The sequence below is a fragment of the Panulirus ornatus genome, chromosome 42, assembly GCF_036320965.1.
Source record: "Panulirus ornatus isolate Po-2019 chromosome 42, ASM3632096v1, whole genome shotgun sequence".
Lineage (NCBI taxonomy): Eukaryota > Metazoa > Arthropoda > Malacostraca > Decapoda > Palinuridae > Panulirus > Panulirus ornatus.
The window spans coordinates 28,238,288-28,254,984 of record NC_092265.1 but is presented as its reverse complement, the minus strand read 5'-3'; the positions used below and the strand labels follow the sequence as shown (position 1 = coordinate 28,254,984).

The following is a 16,697-nucleotide window of genomic DNA, read 5'->3' as shown; positions in this document are numbered from 1 at the left end:
GCTGAACCTTCATCACTAACTGTCAAAGGACTATCGATGGATGACTCTCTTCATGAGACCGCAGATGGAGAGGTCACCATATACATTGCCAGTATGGGACCCCACTCCTGTCCGTCTCCGTAGAGGGGCCAAGCTTGTGGAATTCTCCCTTTTGAAGTCCGGAATTCAAGACGAGGTGTTGCCTGAGTTTAATATCCGTCTAGTCTCACATCCATTAACCCACCACCACCTACTCCTCCTAACCCTGACTCAGCAGTGCACGGCTCGAGTCAGCTCCCCACCATCACCCCTGACATGATATCCAAGGTAGGATTAACCAAACATGTTGACCAGTTAACAGACTTACTTAACCAGTATAGGTCTACTATTGCCTTATCAGGACAACCACTCGGTAGAACTCATTTGGATGTTCACAATATTAACTTAGAGAAAAACACACGTTCCATTGACGTCCCAGCCTATCGATTGACGCACGCGCACAGAGACGTGGCAAACAAACTTGTTCAGGACATGTTGAAAGATAAGGTTATAGAGGACTCACGATCACCATGGAATTTACCACTTCTGATCGTTCCGAAAAAGGACGGAACTTTTAGACCAGTCATAGATTTTAGAAAACTCAACAACAAGGTCACTTTGAAAGATCGTTTCCCATTAACAGTGGTATCAGAGCTTCTTCATAGCCTCGGTAACAATAAGGTATTTTCAACTTTGGATTTATTGAGCGGATTTTGGCAGATTCCCTTGTCAGAAGAAAGCCGCCCCCTGACTGCGTTCAGTACGCCAGATGGTCATTGGCAGTTCATATGCATCATGGCCTTCGGTCTTCATTCCTCACCGGTGATCACCTTCTCAAGGTTAATGACTAACATTTGTCGTCACATGTTGGGCAAAGAAGTATTGGTTTATCTTTAATGATATAATTGTCATGTCTCCAGATATTGCTTCTCATTTCTTCATCTCATGTGCAGGGACGCGAAATTAGGAGTGCTCGCCCGTGTTGTTAAACAAACAATCATTCCAACAGCATTAGTACAGGATTTCTTGAAGTTAGCACATGATTCAACCCAGGCCGCACACCCAGGCGCAGATAGATGCTATAAGCAAACTCGTTTGAGGTATTTTTGGCCAAGATACATAAAAACATTACAGATCATATTTTGAGGTGCCAAACCTGTAAGACACAAAGGGAAGTCCCACTACCCCGCAGACTGTTGAAATATCCTTTTCCTGCATACCTATGGGAAAGAGTTCATAAGGACATATTAAGAGGTTTTCCTAGGTCCATGGCAGGCTACAGATACATTTTAGTAATTACTGATGCCTTCACGAGATATTGTGAATTAGTTCCAGTTCAAAATAAAGACGCAGCCACGGTCGCTAATGCGTTCAAAAAACATATCTTAGACAGATATAATGCGCCGAAGATTTTAGTCACAGATAATGGAGGGGAATTTAATAACTCATTCTTAGAAGAACTCTGTAAATTGTATAACATAAGTAAATGTAATATAATGGCACAACCCCCAGCCTCGAATGGCCTGGCAGAAAGGTTGAACCGTAAGATCCTCCAGTGTCTTCGCACCAACATTAATTTTGATGATGATGAATGGGATGAATACCTGTCTGATGTCCAATGTTCATTAAACTCAGTCAATTGGAGACACCCTTCCACGCCTTACACGGTTTTGATAAAGTTTTGCCGTATGACATAATAGCGTCCCCTCCTTCATGTCCAGCGGTCCAGAAATCAGTTGTAGCAGAAAAATATCGCACGACTCAATTGATTCATCAAAGGATCAAGGAAAATCTAGGTGAAGCCACTACAACCTTCACGAACCAGGCTGATAAATCCACGAAACCATCAAAGGTGGCTCCCGGACTCTTGGTAATGGTGCAAGAATTTAACACTAGAAGTGATGTTCCTAAACTTGACCCAAAATTTTCTGGTCCCTATAGAGTCTTAGCTCATTAAAGGGGCATACGTTTAGGGTTTGACATCTAAATACAGGTGACATTCGTGAAGAACATGAGGACCACTTGAAAGTTTTACAGTGTTCTGAACATGATCATCCCGGTACCACAACAGACAACACTCCTCAAATCCCAAACAATGTCAGTCAACCAACTTCTACCACTGTTCAGTTTGTCCCCACACCAGAACAGACCTGGGGTGGTCTGGGTGTGCGGCCTGTGTGTGTGGCCTGGGGTCGCCTGGGTGTGCGGCCTGGGTGTGCGGCCTGGGGTCGCCTGGGTATGCGGCCTGAGGTTCCCTGGTTGTGCGGCCTGGGTGTGCGGCCGGGTGTCGCCTGTGTGTGCAGTCTGGGTGTGGGGCCTGAGGTTGCCTGTGTATTAAGCCTGGGTGTGCGGCCTGGGTGTGCGGCCTGCGTGTGCGGCCTGGGGTCGTCTGGGTGTGCGGCCTGTGTGTGCGGCCTGGGTGTGCGGCCTGGGGTCGTCTGTGTGTGCGGCCTGGGTGTGCAGCCTGGGTGTGGCGGCCTGGTGTGCAGCCTGGGTGTGCGGCCTGGGTGTGCGGCCTGGGGTCGCCTGTGTGTGCAGTCTGGGTGTGCGGCCTGGGGTCGCCTGTGTGTACGGTGCAGAAGATAATGAAGCCGTGTATTGTGTTTATCTTAACTGCTAGAAAGTATTCGAATTGCCATGAGATGGCGAGGTAATCGTGTTCGATGGTGTTGCGTATGAGAATGGCGACTCCCTCGTGTCTACTGTCTGGAGACTGTCGTGATGTATACCCGCAATGTCTAATTTTGTATCCGTTGGTGATACATGTCATGTTAAGTATCACAACATCGGGTTTTTTCTCTTCGAGGAGAGTGGCAATCAGATGACGGCCATTGTAATAGCTGCGTACGTTAAATTGTAAGATTTTTAGCATCTTACGACTTAGTGAAATTTACTGGCCTTTTGTGTCTGTTGTCGATGAAGGCCGTTGACATACCGTTTGCGAGTCTCACTTGTATCATATTTCTAGTCGTGGGTCGGGATATATCTGGTGAGGGGTCAGGAGAGGGGCGAGGGGAGGGGAAATGGTCATTGTCGACAATTTGAAGGTCAAGGTTGACCGTTGGTGGGTTGTCTGGTGTGTCGGCAAGGTCAGGTGCTGGGGCTCCTGTGGGAGGGTTAGGCGCGGGACGGAGGGAAGGGGAAGGGGGAGGGGGGGATATGTGAGTGGAGGTTCGTGGGGAACTGTCGTGGTGGTGGAAGTTGGGACGGTGGGAGTGGGAGAGGAATCGGTATTTGAAGAGACAGTAGGATTGTTGGTGTTGGGTTGGGGGGGTTGTGGATGGAGTTGTGTTAAGGGGTGCGGAGGGGGTATTGGAAGTTGGGAGGGTGACAGGTTGAGTAGTTGGGGGAGAGTTGGAAGTGTTACTGGGGGTCTCCTGGGATACGTTTTCGTTAGGGGTCAGGGTGGCGGACGAGACAGGGGTCGGTGGGGGATGGTTGGTGGCGGGGGAGCAGAGGAGTTCAGGTGGAGTTCGTACATTGGGTAGGTTGTTATGAGCAAACAGCAAATCGAAAATTCTGATGAATTCCGACTTATCTTCCCCGCTCAGGAACAACGCTTTTAGGTAGCACGCATGCATCCTACCTTGTAGGGTGAGGAGGTCTGAAGAATTAGTAGTTGTGATAGGAGAAGCTTGGGTGGCAGGGGGAGGAGCAGCAGCAGCAACTGTTGCGTAGAGGTGAGGGTTTGTGGAAGGAGATGAGTTGGATTTTTATGCCTGACGCACTGTGCGGAGTTGCTCCTTCTTACGTTGGCACAGCCCAGATACAGCAACATGTCTACCTTTACAGTTGACACACTTCGCTGCCTGAGCCTTGCACTCACGAAAACCATGACCAGTTTCCGCGCATTGACTACAGGTTTGGTGGGGTTCTTTACAGTTCTTAGTCTCATGTCGGTATTTCAGACATTTGAAACATTGTTGTACGTCGAGATATTCATCTTTCTTCAGGGATTTAGCAGGCACAGAGATCATGGGGAACAGGACTCCCCGGGAGAGCAGGCGATCGGCCTCGGTCGGGTTTGATCATTGTATCTTTATTGATCTGGAGTTATTCGGTTTATAGACGTTGATGACATTAACGTCATTGTTTTCGCCATTGATGGCTTCAACAATCTCCGAAGGGCTGAGGGACAAGATAGATTCATCAACATTGTAGGCAATAATAGTACATCTAGCTTGAAGGGGGCAGCGGTCCTGAACGATTTGGTAGTTTTTTTTGAGCTAGTTCATCAAGGAGAGGCTTAGATAGGATTCTATCTAAATCACTATCTTTGCCCAAGCAAATCTTAAACTGGTATTTGTTCGAGGGGAATTGAATGACCCTAGTAGGACGGATCTCAGTGGTCTTAAAGACTATGGACAGGAGTTCGAACGTGGAAGGAGGGAGACAATCAGTTTTGAGGGATTTTAGACGTATGTCGGGCGGCATGTTGGTGGCATCAGTGTCCTAGTGCGAGAAAACGTGAGTGAGGGACGCTCGACGGTCCAAGGTAGGGGAGAGGTAAGAGATAGTTTGAGGGTCTCCACCCCGTCAGGTGAGAACAGGTCCACTCCAGCCTCCACTCCTCAGGAAAATGAGTTTTCCAGAATGGGGTGGGGAAGCTGGGGTAGAGATTGCTCAAGCCAAACGGTCGAGAGATGGATGATGGATGATAAAAGATAAAAAATAAAAAAGGGATGTGAAGATGGACTGGAGACAATGCGGGGGTGTGGGGAGCAGCGAGGGTGGTGAGGGAACAGCCTGCCGGCGTCGTCACCGTAACGGTCTCCCGCGGGAAGGACCAACGCGGGAGGCAACGTTACAATCCACTTCTTTCTTCTTTCTTCTGTCTTCTCTCTTCTTTCTTCTGTCTTCGTGGGATCTGGCGGTTAATCCTCCATCAACCACGTGGTTAACACAAGGCCGAGATGTCGTTAAGATTAACATATTTAACATAAAGATTTCTATTTTGCAGATGAGTGTTTTACGTGTAGAAATCTGTAATATCTTCAATACCATAAAGATAATTGCGTCATTATCTATTTTGCAGGCTTTTCATCCGGGCTTTACATACTGAAAAAAAGTATTGTTTAGAGAAAAGTAATGTAATTATTATTAACACAAAGTTCATGGATTCTAAGTTATGAGTTTCTACTCTTCAAAATGTTAGCATCATCCACTGAGAAAACTTTGAAAAAACAGACTTTTATTTTGTGTGATGAGAACTAATGAAAGATTATTTACATTTTCCTTAAGGATATTCTTTATGAGTCAAATGAAAGTATTTCGTTAGATAAAAAACTTACATCGGTAACAACGAGAGATAAACAATCAATATTCATAAACTTTATCTTTGATGAATTAAAGTTCATCAAATGACAGATGAGAACTAATGAAAGATTATTTATGTTTTCCTTAATAATATTCTTTATGAGTCAAATGAAAGTATTTTGTTAGATAAAAAAAAAACTCAGTAACAACGAGAGATATAATTAATCAATGATCATAAACTTTATCTTTGATGAATTAAAGTTTATCAAATGACAGATAAAGATTATTATATACAATTTCCAACAATCTTATTGACATCATAAAACCAAATATGATTCATTAATTTTTCAAATCATCAAAAGTAAAAAGAAGAAGCCGTCCGGAGGTGACTTGTTACCCCCGGTGTAAACACTTATAGGCGAAATCCGGTAACACCTCTTGAATAGCATGTGGAAGACAGAGTAGAGTGGCTAGGCTGTGGAGCATGTTCTCCACTTCAACTGACTAATGATATGTTAAGACAACACAAACCACATACATCGATTGTGAGGATGGAATCAGGGATGAAACATCTATAACTAGAAAGGTTAAAGATACAAAGATGGTGAAATACCTTTACCCGGGATCAGTAGCACCTGTGGCAATGGACACAGCTTTGTAATGCTTGATCACTTACAACTGATAAACATTGATACGAAAGTCTTAGGTTTTGTCCCTCAGGAAAATTTTTTTTATAAATATCTATAGAAGACTTACATATGTTATATGTCCGTTATTTCTAGAATATCGTTGCCCGGGATGTATAACACTTGTGTGGATAGACACAGCTTTGTAATACATGATCTATTACACGAAATGAACTTCACTAACGAAGAGTTATTCAATGCGTCGTTGGAGAACAGTGATCAAATACCTATACAGAATTTTTATGTTAGATAAAAGGCATTTCTTGATAGTAAACATAAAAAATTATGATGAAAAATAAAGGACGTTGAGGTAAAAATTTTGTTAAAAGATGAAATACTCCTGCCTTAAACTAGCTCCTTGTATTGCATTTTCAGTTAGATACCCGCATGATAATGCATTCTATTCTTTATAATCATAAATGTTTATGTTCTTAACACGTTTTTATCATTTCTTATATAATCTTAAGGATTCAGGCTTAAAGATCTTGGTAATGAACAATCATTATAATGCAACACAATACATATTCATCATAAACAATTCATTTATCACAATAACCATTATGTTTGTACCAGATTCTTTAAGTCCTCAGTCACGTTTGTTAATATATAAGAGATTTTTCCGCCACTGACAAGTGGCTCCGTGGTGTAGTGGTTAGCACATCTGCCTCATAAACAGTTGGTCCGGGTTCGATTCCCGGCGGGGCCTTTGTTTTAAGTATTTTTTTGTGACCGTAAATACTCGTAGGTAGGTTCTCTCTCTCTCTCTCTCTCTCTCTCTCTCTCTCTCTCTCTCTCTATATATATATATATATATATATATATATATATATATATATATATATATATATATATATATATATATCTCCGGCAAGAGGCAAGTTGATATGTGCTGGATGGGTGGGTGGGGTGCAGAGTGGCTCGCCGTCATATGGCAAGAACTTCATCGCTTTCACTCAGTCACGCAATCTACATTCATAGTGGCTGGCTGGGAGAGAGAGAGAGAGAGAGAGAGAGAGAGAGAGAGAGAGAGAGAGAGAGAGAGAGAGAGAGAGAGAGAGAGAGAGAGAGAGAGAGAGAGAGAGAGAGAGGGGGGTTCATGCTCATGAGTTCATCTAACGAGATTTTGCCAAAAGGCAGGGCAAGCACGTAACGCTCTCCGCAGAGAAATATATTGTCACGAAGAAAAAGATCAAAGTGGTGGGAGTAAGGTGTTGTGATGTGTTATGTCTGGGAAGGAGAGGTTGTATGTTTGTGGAGTGAGAGCCAGCAGACAACGTCTGGGTGAGACAGGAAGGTAAGAAAGCTGCCTGGGTCAGAGGAGTGGTAATTAACAGCCACTAAAATGCCACGTGGTGCCTGGAAACTGTAGTGACGTAAGTGACATGGGGGCCTGCATGGGTCTGCTGATGGTGGTGATGGTGGGTGGGTGGGTGGAGGGTGGTGTTGGGGGGATGGGGGGGTTGGGTTAGAAGGCACACGCAAAAGTCAAAGAGAAAACCCTATATATTGTCAGCGTGACAATGGAGGTGCAAATGTTGTTATTCTTGGACCTGAAGCGAAATATTCATCAATTGTATTCTCACACGTATCTATAGTAATGCTTTCAACCACAATCTAATTGGTAAATGATTCTGTAAATGATTCCTCAGTCTTGTTAAGGAAAAAGTATTTCACCTCATCTGAGGTCAAACGTTTGCCCACCAGTTTGTGTTCATCACTATCAGCGTGACGTCATTAGTAGACAGAAGTTTATACCTCATAGCGATTTTTGTTGGCAATACAGACAGCTAGTTTCGCTCTATTTCCTATGAACGTAACTTTAAAGTAAAGTACACACGGTAAAAGGCATCTTCCCGGATGTGTCCAATTAATTTAGAAATGATCAATACGACTCGTGTTGTCTGGGTAGGGTTGGTGAGTGTGAATGTGGATATATTTCGTCATAATTATGGTAACTCATCTTTATAAACAATTCCATCAAAATATAAATCATTATAACATTTATTATGACAATTTGTCCCTGCCTGGCACGGGGTCTTGTCGTACGACGGTCTGCCGCTCTGTAACAGGTCAACATGTATCTGTATCGTGGGATTTACTGGTTATTAACAGGTAAAGGTCATTAAACCAGAAGCTGTACCATGCAGTACAACATACTATAACAGTATTTGCTACTTGGTAACAGGAATATATATATGTTGTTACATTTAGAAGGTTATGAAGAGCTAAGGTCATGACGCCTTCATCCATATCATACGTCATACATCAAATGTAAAACAGAATGTATATATGTTGGAGTGTTACCGGACTCCGCCTGCATGAGGTTCCACCACAGGTGTAAAGTCACCTTCGACGTGGTAATATTATCGTTAATGGCCAGAAACATCTCGTCATGGAACTTCTCACTCCAAAAGAATCCAACATTTACCTGCTACTGATTGTAGCGCAGCCTTAGAGTTACAGAAGCCCCACAAAAGTGGTCCTGGAGTTATAGAACTGATCACCTTGGATGATATAACATCAGTGAGCAGTTAAAGGTCATTGAACTTAATTACTTAATATAAACATTGAATATAGAAAACCTGATGACGGCTGGACATAAAGCTATGAATATCTTTCTTGATTACTGAGTGTCAGGACGGGTTCTGCTGGCCCAGCAGGACTTGAAGAACTTTAGAGGAGTTTGTTGGAGGGTCTTGTGAGTGTGGTGGTGCAAGATGATCATCGAGAAAGCTCTTGTAACTGCTTGACCTTAACTGTTTCATGAAACTGATGACCTGTAGAGATCGTCTACTGAATCTGGTGTCATTTCACATATGTACTAATCTGTACAACTTCTTATAAGAACTTATTGTATTAAAGACGTAAATCTCCCGAGGAATTGTGCAGATCATAATCGGTTTTTAGTAGCGACAACACAAAATGATTTTCCTTCACCAAACTATTTTGAAAACCTGTTTATAATGATAAATACATTTACCAAATTAGAAGTTAATAAATACATTTATCAAATTAAGGTCTTTACAATATTTTGAGAAGTATATATCGAAAGCTGGAAGTGAATTATCACCATAGTTACATAAATTGTTTATATAAAACACGTAATCATTCTTTTCTTGCTTAAACCGTGCATTAGTATATTGGGATTGATTATGTTTTACATAAATTAATCAGTTTTCACCAGTTGGGAAGTAAAGGTTATTTCCAAAACCAATGTGCAGCCATCCAGCCAGCCAGCCTGGCCTCCAGAGAAGTTATGACACATTTATCATCAGTATGGAATGACTAATGAACTGTACATATTTATATCCTCTTGGAAAATATATGGTATATATTCCATGGTAATATGTATGTAATGTAATCTCTTCTATCTATTCATTTGTCTATCATCATTACGCCGTTCCTAATCTAATGGTGTGTAAGAACCAATCATATTGGCCGAAAATAGTAACGTAAATACGTTTAACAATAAACATGATAATATTTTGCTTCACCTCCACTTGTGACAGCAATTGCGTCTCCTTAGTCACTTAGACAGACTGCAGGTTTTCCTCTTTGAATTATCTGTTTACCTTTCTACTTTCACCAGTGTAATCTGAGATTCTGATATCTGCCACTGTCACAAACACCTTCAAAATGACCCATTGATCTGTTGCTGTTTGACTTCCTTTGTATTCCTTTTGATGACCAGATTTCCTGCTGCTCCTTCCCTGGGTGGGCAGGTGATGGCAGGATTCACCCAGCCAGGTCAGCTCCCCCACCATGACTGGACCTGCTGCCTCTTGTCACTTTTATATGTGGCTACTGTGATAATGGAGGTTTGGGTTAAAGAGAAAGTAACATATCCTGGCCACACTCTTGTTGCTCGAATTCATATAAGCAAAGTCCACATGTAGCACGACTGTCCTATGATAATTCAGTAGAGGTGAATAATAGAAAGATAATGAAATACAAATTAGCCATCTTGTGAAGTGTATATGCTCTGACGTATGGTACGAATTCCAGCTCAATAACTTTTGGCTGTTAATATCAATTAATATCAAAATGAAGACCAATCTGGACTGGCAGGGAAGGGTAGGTAAGGTGTTCATAAGTTGTGTTACATATATGACAGGTGTGTTGTTACCTTACTGTAGGTAAGGTGTTCATAAGTTGTGTTATATATATGACAGGTGTGTTGTTACCTTACTGTAGGTAAGGTGTTCATAAGTTGTGTTACATATATGACAGGTGTGTTGTTACCTTACTGTAGGTAAGGTGTTCATAAGTTGTGTTACATATATGACAGGTGTGTTGTTACCTTGCTGTAGGTAAGGTGTTCATAAGTTGTGTTACATATATGACAGGTGTGTTGTTACCTTACTGAGCCTCATAGTTCCCCTGATCTTCGTAACGTTCATCATGATCACTTTATGTAATAACTCACAATGATATATAATCTCCACATCTCACTCCGTCAATCATAGTCGAGTTCTTTAATATAACACCATTGCAAAACAAAATTGCTCAGTAACCAAAGATATTAGCGCCGTGTGCCTTAATTACTAATCTATCCTCATTCTTACAAAAAAAAAAAGACAAGAACATTCATCTATCGAGGCTTCTAATGAATCTAATAGGCTATCAGTGATAACATTTATATTCATCTTCCCTCAACCTTCTGAAATGTTAATCCTCTTTCATGTGTAACCTCAGAATCTGTTCAGATTTTGCCACACTAAAACCATAAATTCATGAACTTGGTATTTTCAACTACTTTTCCATTCCAACTGAGTGGAGCAAGACAACCCTTTTTCTGCCGAAGGGTACGTTATGAAGGTGCTTCTCTACTCTCGTCCCAAGCCTCTCTCTCCTGTCCTGCCTGACTCTCGTCCCAAGCCTCTCTCTCCTGTCCTGCCTGACTCTCGTCCCAAGCCTCTCTCTCCTGTCCCGCCTGACTCTCGTCCCAAGCCTCTCTATATCTCCAGCCTCTCCCATCCTAAGCCTCTCTCTTGCCCCACCTCTCTCACCCCACACCATCTCTCCTTCACAGCCATACTTCCATCCTGGGATTCTCTCTCGTGTGCAGCCTACCTCTTATCCCAAGCCTCTCTCTCGTGTCTATCTTCTCTCTCTTTAAAATGAGGCTTGATCATCATTTGTCACTCTCCACTATGGAATAATTCAGTTAATCAGTTATGATAACGCAGTGGTATATCATGCTACCTTCTCAACCACTGGCCAGGTAATATACCAACATTGATTAACCCATGTCACCTGCTTTGTGAGAGTAAGTAAGATTTATAATATCATTCTTCAACATTAGGAATAATATAGTCATGGTAAGTCCGGAGGCTGGAGCTTAAGTTTATCCTTACTATTGTCTTTATAACAGAAAGTGAAGGGATGCATGTCCTTGGTGATGGGATGCATGATATATTCATGTTCATTCTACCTTATGACCTTCATGTAAACATTTCCTTCAGGCATATTAATTCTGCAAGGTATTTTTTCTACCTGTTTTCCGTGCTGAGTGTTGCCGGAGGGAGTGGAGGGTGGGGAGGGAGCCTTTGCTTTGTACTTCGTTTCTTCTACTGCTGTTAAGGGCAATACATTTTGTTGAATAGTGTTAAGGCCAGACCACCTGGCTGTGTGGTATCTATGTAACTCCAAGCCTTTCTCGCGTCTGGCCTGGCTACATCCTTAGCATATCTCTCGTCTCAACTCTTTTGCCCTAAACCTTCCTCTCTTGTTCAGCTTTTCTCTCTTTGATCCTAAGCCTCTAGATCATTCACAGACTCACTCTCATCCCAATCCTCTCTCTCATATCCAGCCTAACCCTTATCCCCCCCCCCCCCCGCCCCGCCCCTTGTTCCCAACATCACCTTAATCCCAAGTCTCTCTCTCTCGTGTCAAGCCATCTTCATACCAAGCCCCACTCTCCTTCACAGCCTCACTCTCCTCTCAAACCTCTTCCTTGTCCAACCTTTCTCATCCCAAGCTTCTCGCTTCTCCACAGCCTCTGTCTCATCTCGATCCTCTCTCTCGTATCCAACTTAACCCTTAACCCAGGCTTCTTTCTCAAGACCAGCCTCTCTCATCTTACCAATATCGTTTTCATTCCAAGCTTTTCTCACGTCCAGCCTCGCTCTCATCACCAGCCTTTCTCTTTCTTTCAAGTCTAATTTTCAACCTAAGTCTTGCTCTGGTGTCCAGCCTCTCTCAAACAAACCTTTCTGCCACACTCAGCCTCACTCTCCTCCCACACCTCTCTTGCCTCCAGCTTTTCTCATCCCAAGCTTCTCTCTACTTCACTACTTTTTCTCACATTCCAAGTATATCTCTCGTGTCCAGCCTCGCTTATGAGAGATCTCTCTTTTACAACTTCAGTCCCCTCCCAAACTCTGGTGTCCAGCATCTCCCATCCCAAGCCTCTCTCTCATGATCAGCCTCTCTCATCACAAACTTCTTTCCCATTCACAGGTTTACAGTTCCTCCCTCCCAAGCCTCTCTTTATAACCTCACCCAACCCAAGCCTCTCTCTCCTTCAAAGCCTCACTCTCCGGCCAAACATCTTGTGTTCAGCCTCTCTCATCCCGAGCCTTTCTCTCTTACAAAGCCTCACTCTCATCCCAGGCCTCCCTCTCCCTCCCTCTACACCAGCAGTATTTAAACATTTTCAGCGTTGCAGGTCCACATGAATTTGGGGAGGAATTAGAGAAATTATGGAGCTCTTTATAATGTGTCCCATTTTCACAATGTTGCTTCAAATCTTACAGTTGCACGTGCCGGGCTACCACAATAACCGCCACCTGATTGCCACTCTCCTGGAGGAGGAGGAAGAAGCCGATGTTGTGATAGTAAACATCACATGATGTATCACTAATGGTCATAAGATCAAACATTATGGCTACACATCCCGACAATCACCAGACTGTGTGTGGCACAGCACGAAGGACGGGGTCGCCCGCCAGTCTTGTACGAAGCACAATACAATATCTCACTACTTCCTGCCGCTTTCAGTACTTTCTATCAGTCAAGATACTCACACTACGTACGCACGTACACGGTTCTATTATCCTTTGTACATCTTCACTACTGGCGTTTTCGACCTTATCTGAATGAGTCAGACCAAATGGTTATCAGGGACACAGAATACATAACACTTGTCCACTATCCTTGTCTTTCATACTCTATCTTTCATACTAACTTGCCATTATTAAACGAAAGTCCACTTGGGAACTTACCGTGTTTCATTTTCTCCGTGGACTCATAGGAATATATATATATATATATATATATATATATATATATATATATATATATATATATATATATATATTTTTTTTTTTTTTTTTTTTTCAAACTATTCGCCATTTCCCGCGTTAGCGAGGTAGCGTTAAGAACAGAGAACTGGGCCACTGAGGGAATATCCTCACTTAGCCCCCTTCTCTGTTCCTTCTTTTGGAAAATTAAAAAAAATTGAGAGGGGAGGATTTCCAGCCCCCCGCTCCCTCCCCTTTTAGTCGCCTTCTACGACACGCAGGGAATACGTGGGAAGTATTCTTTCTCCCCTATCCCCAGGGATAATATATATATATATATATACATATATATATATATATATATATATATATATATATATATATATATATATATATATATATATATATATATATATATATATATATATATATGTATATATATATATATATATATTATCCCTGGGGATAGGGGATTACGAATACTTCCCACGTATTCCCTGCGTGTCGTAGAAGGCGACTAAAAGGGGAGGGAGCGGGGGGCTGGAAATCCTCCCCTCTCGTTTTGTTTTTTTTTTTTTTTTTTTTAATTTTCCAAAAGAAGGAACAGAGGGGGCCAGGTGAGGATATTCCAAAAAAGGCCCAGTCCTCTGTTCTTAACGCTACCTCGCCAATGCGGGAAATGGCAAATAGTTTAAAAGAAAGGTATAAAAGGTATAAAAGGTATAAAAGGTATAAAAAAAAAAATATATATATATATATATATATATATATATATATATATATATATATATATATATATATATATATATATATTTTTTTTTTTTTGCCGCTGTCTCCCGCGTTTGCGAGGTAGAGCAAGGAAACAGACGAAAGAAATGGCCCAACCCACCCCCATACACATGTATATACATACGTCCACACACGCAAATATACATACCTACACAGCTTTCCATGGTTTACCCCAGACGCTTCACATGCCCTGATTCAATCCACTGATAGCACGTCAACCCCGGTATACCACATCGCTCCAATTCACTCTATTCCTTGCCCTCCTTTCACCCCGATCACACAAAACCTTTTTCACTCCATCTTTCCACCTCCAATTTGGTCTCCCTCTTCTCCTCGTTCCCTCCACCTCCGACACATATATCCTCTTGGTCAATCTTTCCTCGCTCATTTTCTCCATGTGCCCAAACCATTTCAAAACACCCTCTTCTGCTCTCTCAACCACGCTCTTTTTATTTCCACACATCTCTCTTACCCTTACGTTACTTACTCGATCAAACCACCTCACACCGCACATTGTCCTCAAACATCTCATTTCCAGCACATCCATCCTCCTGCGCACCACTCTATCCATAGCCCACGCCTCGCAACCATACAACATTGTTGGAACCACTATTCCTTCAAACATACTCATTTTTGCTTTCCGAGATAATGATCTCGACTTCCACACATTCTTCAAGGCTCCCAGAATTTTCGCCCCCTCCCCCATCCTATGATCCACTTCCGCTTCCATGGTTCCATCCGCTGCCAGATCCACTCCCAGATATCTAAAACACTTTACTTCCTTCAGTTTTTCTCCATTCAAACTCACCTCCCAATTGACTTGACCCTCAACCCTACTGTACCTAATAACCTTGCTCTTATTCACATTTACTCTTAACTTTCTTCTTTCACACACTTTACCAAACTCAGTCACCAGCTTCTGCAGTTTCTCACATGAATCAGCCACCAGCGCTGTATCATCAGCGAACAACAACTGACTCACTTCCCAAGCTCTCTCATCCCCAACAGACTTCATACTTGCCCCTCTTTCCAAAACTCTTGCATTCACCTCCCTAACAACCCCATCCATAAACAAATTAAACAACCATGGAGACATCACACACCCCTGCCGCAAACCTACATTCACTGAGAACCAATCACTTTCCTCTCTTCCTACACGTACACATGCCTTACATCCTCGATAAAAACTTTTCACTGCTTCTAACAACTTGCCTCCTACACCATATATTCTTAATACCTTCCACAGAGCATCTCTATCAACTCTATCATATGCCTTCTCCAGATCCATAAATGCTACATACAAATCCATTTGCTTTTCTAAGTATTTCTCACATACATTCTTCAAAGCAAACACCTGATCCACACATCCTCTACCACTTCTGAAACCACACTGCTCTTCCCCAATCTGATGCTCTGTACATGTCTTCACCCTCTCAATCAATACCCTCCCATATAATTTACCAGGAATACTCAACAAACTTATACCTCTGTAATTTGAGCACTCACTCTTATCCCCTTTGCCTTTGTACAATGGCACTATGCACGCATTCCGCCAATCCTCAGGCACCTCACCATGAGTCATACATACATTAGATAACCTTACCAACCAGTCAACAATACAGTCACCCCCTTTTTAAATAAATTCCACTGCAATACCATCCAAACCTGCTGCCTTGCCGGCTTTCATCTTCCGCAAAGCTTTTACTACCACTTCTCTGCTTACCAAATCATTTTCCCTAACCCTCTCACTTTGCACACCACCTCGACCAAAACACCCTATATCTGCCACTCTATCATCAAACACATTCAACAAACCTTCAAAATACTCACTCCATATCCTTCTCACATCACCACTACTTGTTATCACCTCCCCATTTGCGCCCTTCACTGAAGTTCCCATTTGCTCCCTTGTCTTACGCACTTTATTTACCTCCTTCCAGAACATCTTTTTATTCTCCCTAAAATTTAATGATACTCTCTCACCCCAACTCTCATTTGCCCTTTTTTTCACCTCTTGCACCTTTCTCTTGACCTCCTGTCTCTTTCTTTTATACATCTCCCACTCAATTGCATTTTTTCCCTGCAAAAATCGTCCAAATGCCTCTCTCTTCTCTTTCACTAATACTCTTACTTCTTCATCCCACCACTCACTACCCTTTCTAATCAACCCATCTCCCATTCTTCTCATGCCACAAGCATCTTTTGCGCAATCCATCACTGATTCCCTAAATACATCCCACATATATATATATATATATATATATATATATATATATATATATATGTACGAACTAAGCGCCTATGAACGAGCACTCTCATGAAACATACAAACCTCCAACAGCCAGGATCGAACCCGGGACCCCTGTGCAACGGGTGGGAGAACTACCGCTAGGCTATGATCGTCCTGATAGGGAAATAACTATTCGAATACTATGTACTCGAATGCCTTTGACCTGAAATGTAAGTTCAAGCCAGTAGGCCGACCCTGCACTTAGCTTGAATCCTTTTGTTTTCATGATAATCTTCTTTACTACATGTCCTCTTCTTAATCCCATAATCTTCACTATGCAAGGCTTGTTATAATCTTCACTAGAACCTCATCTTCATATAACCTTATCTTGACTAAGCTGGTTTCAAGAAAGGCTTTAGATTTTTCCCGATCACACAAACAACGTACTAATACAGTGCAAATAGATGATTACAC

The 16,697-nt window shown here is 42.3% G+C and overlaps 1 non-coding gene across 1 annotated transcript; it reads left to right on the top strand.

Moving 5' to 3' along the window:
- Positions 1–6,594: 6,594 nt before the first annotated feature.
- TRNAM-CAU (transfer RNA methionine (anticodon CAU)) lies at positions 6,595–6,666 on the top strand. Its single transcript has one exon. It is a non-coding gene; the product is annotated as a tRNA-Met (tRNA).
- The last annotated feature ends 10,031 nt before the right edge of the window (positions 6,667–16,697 follow it).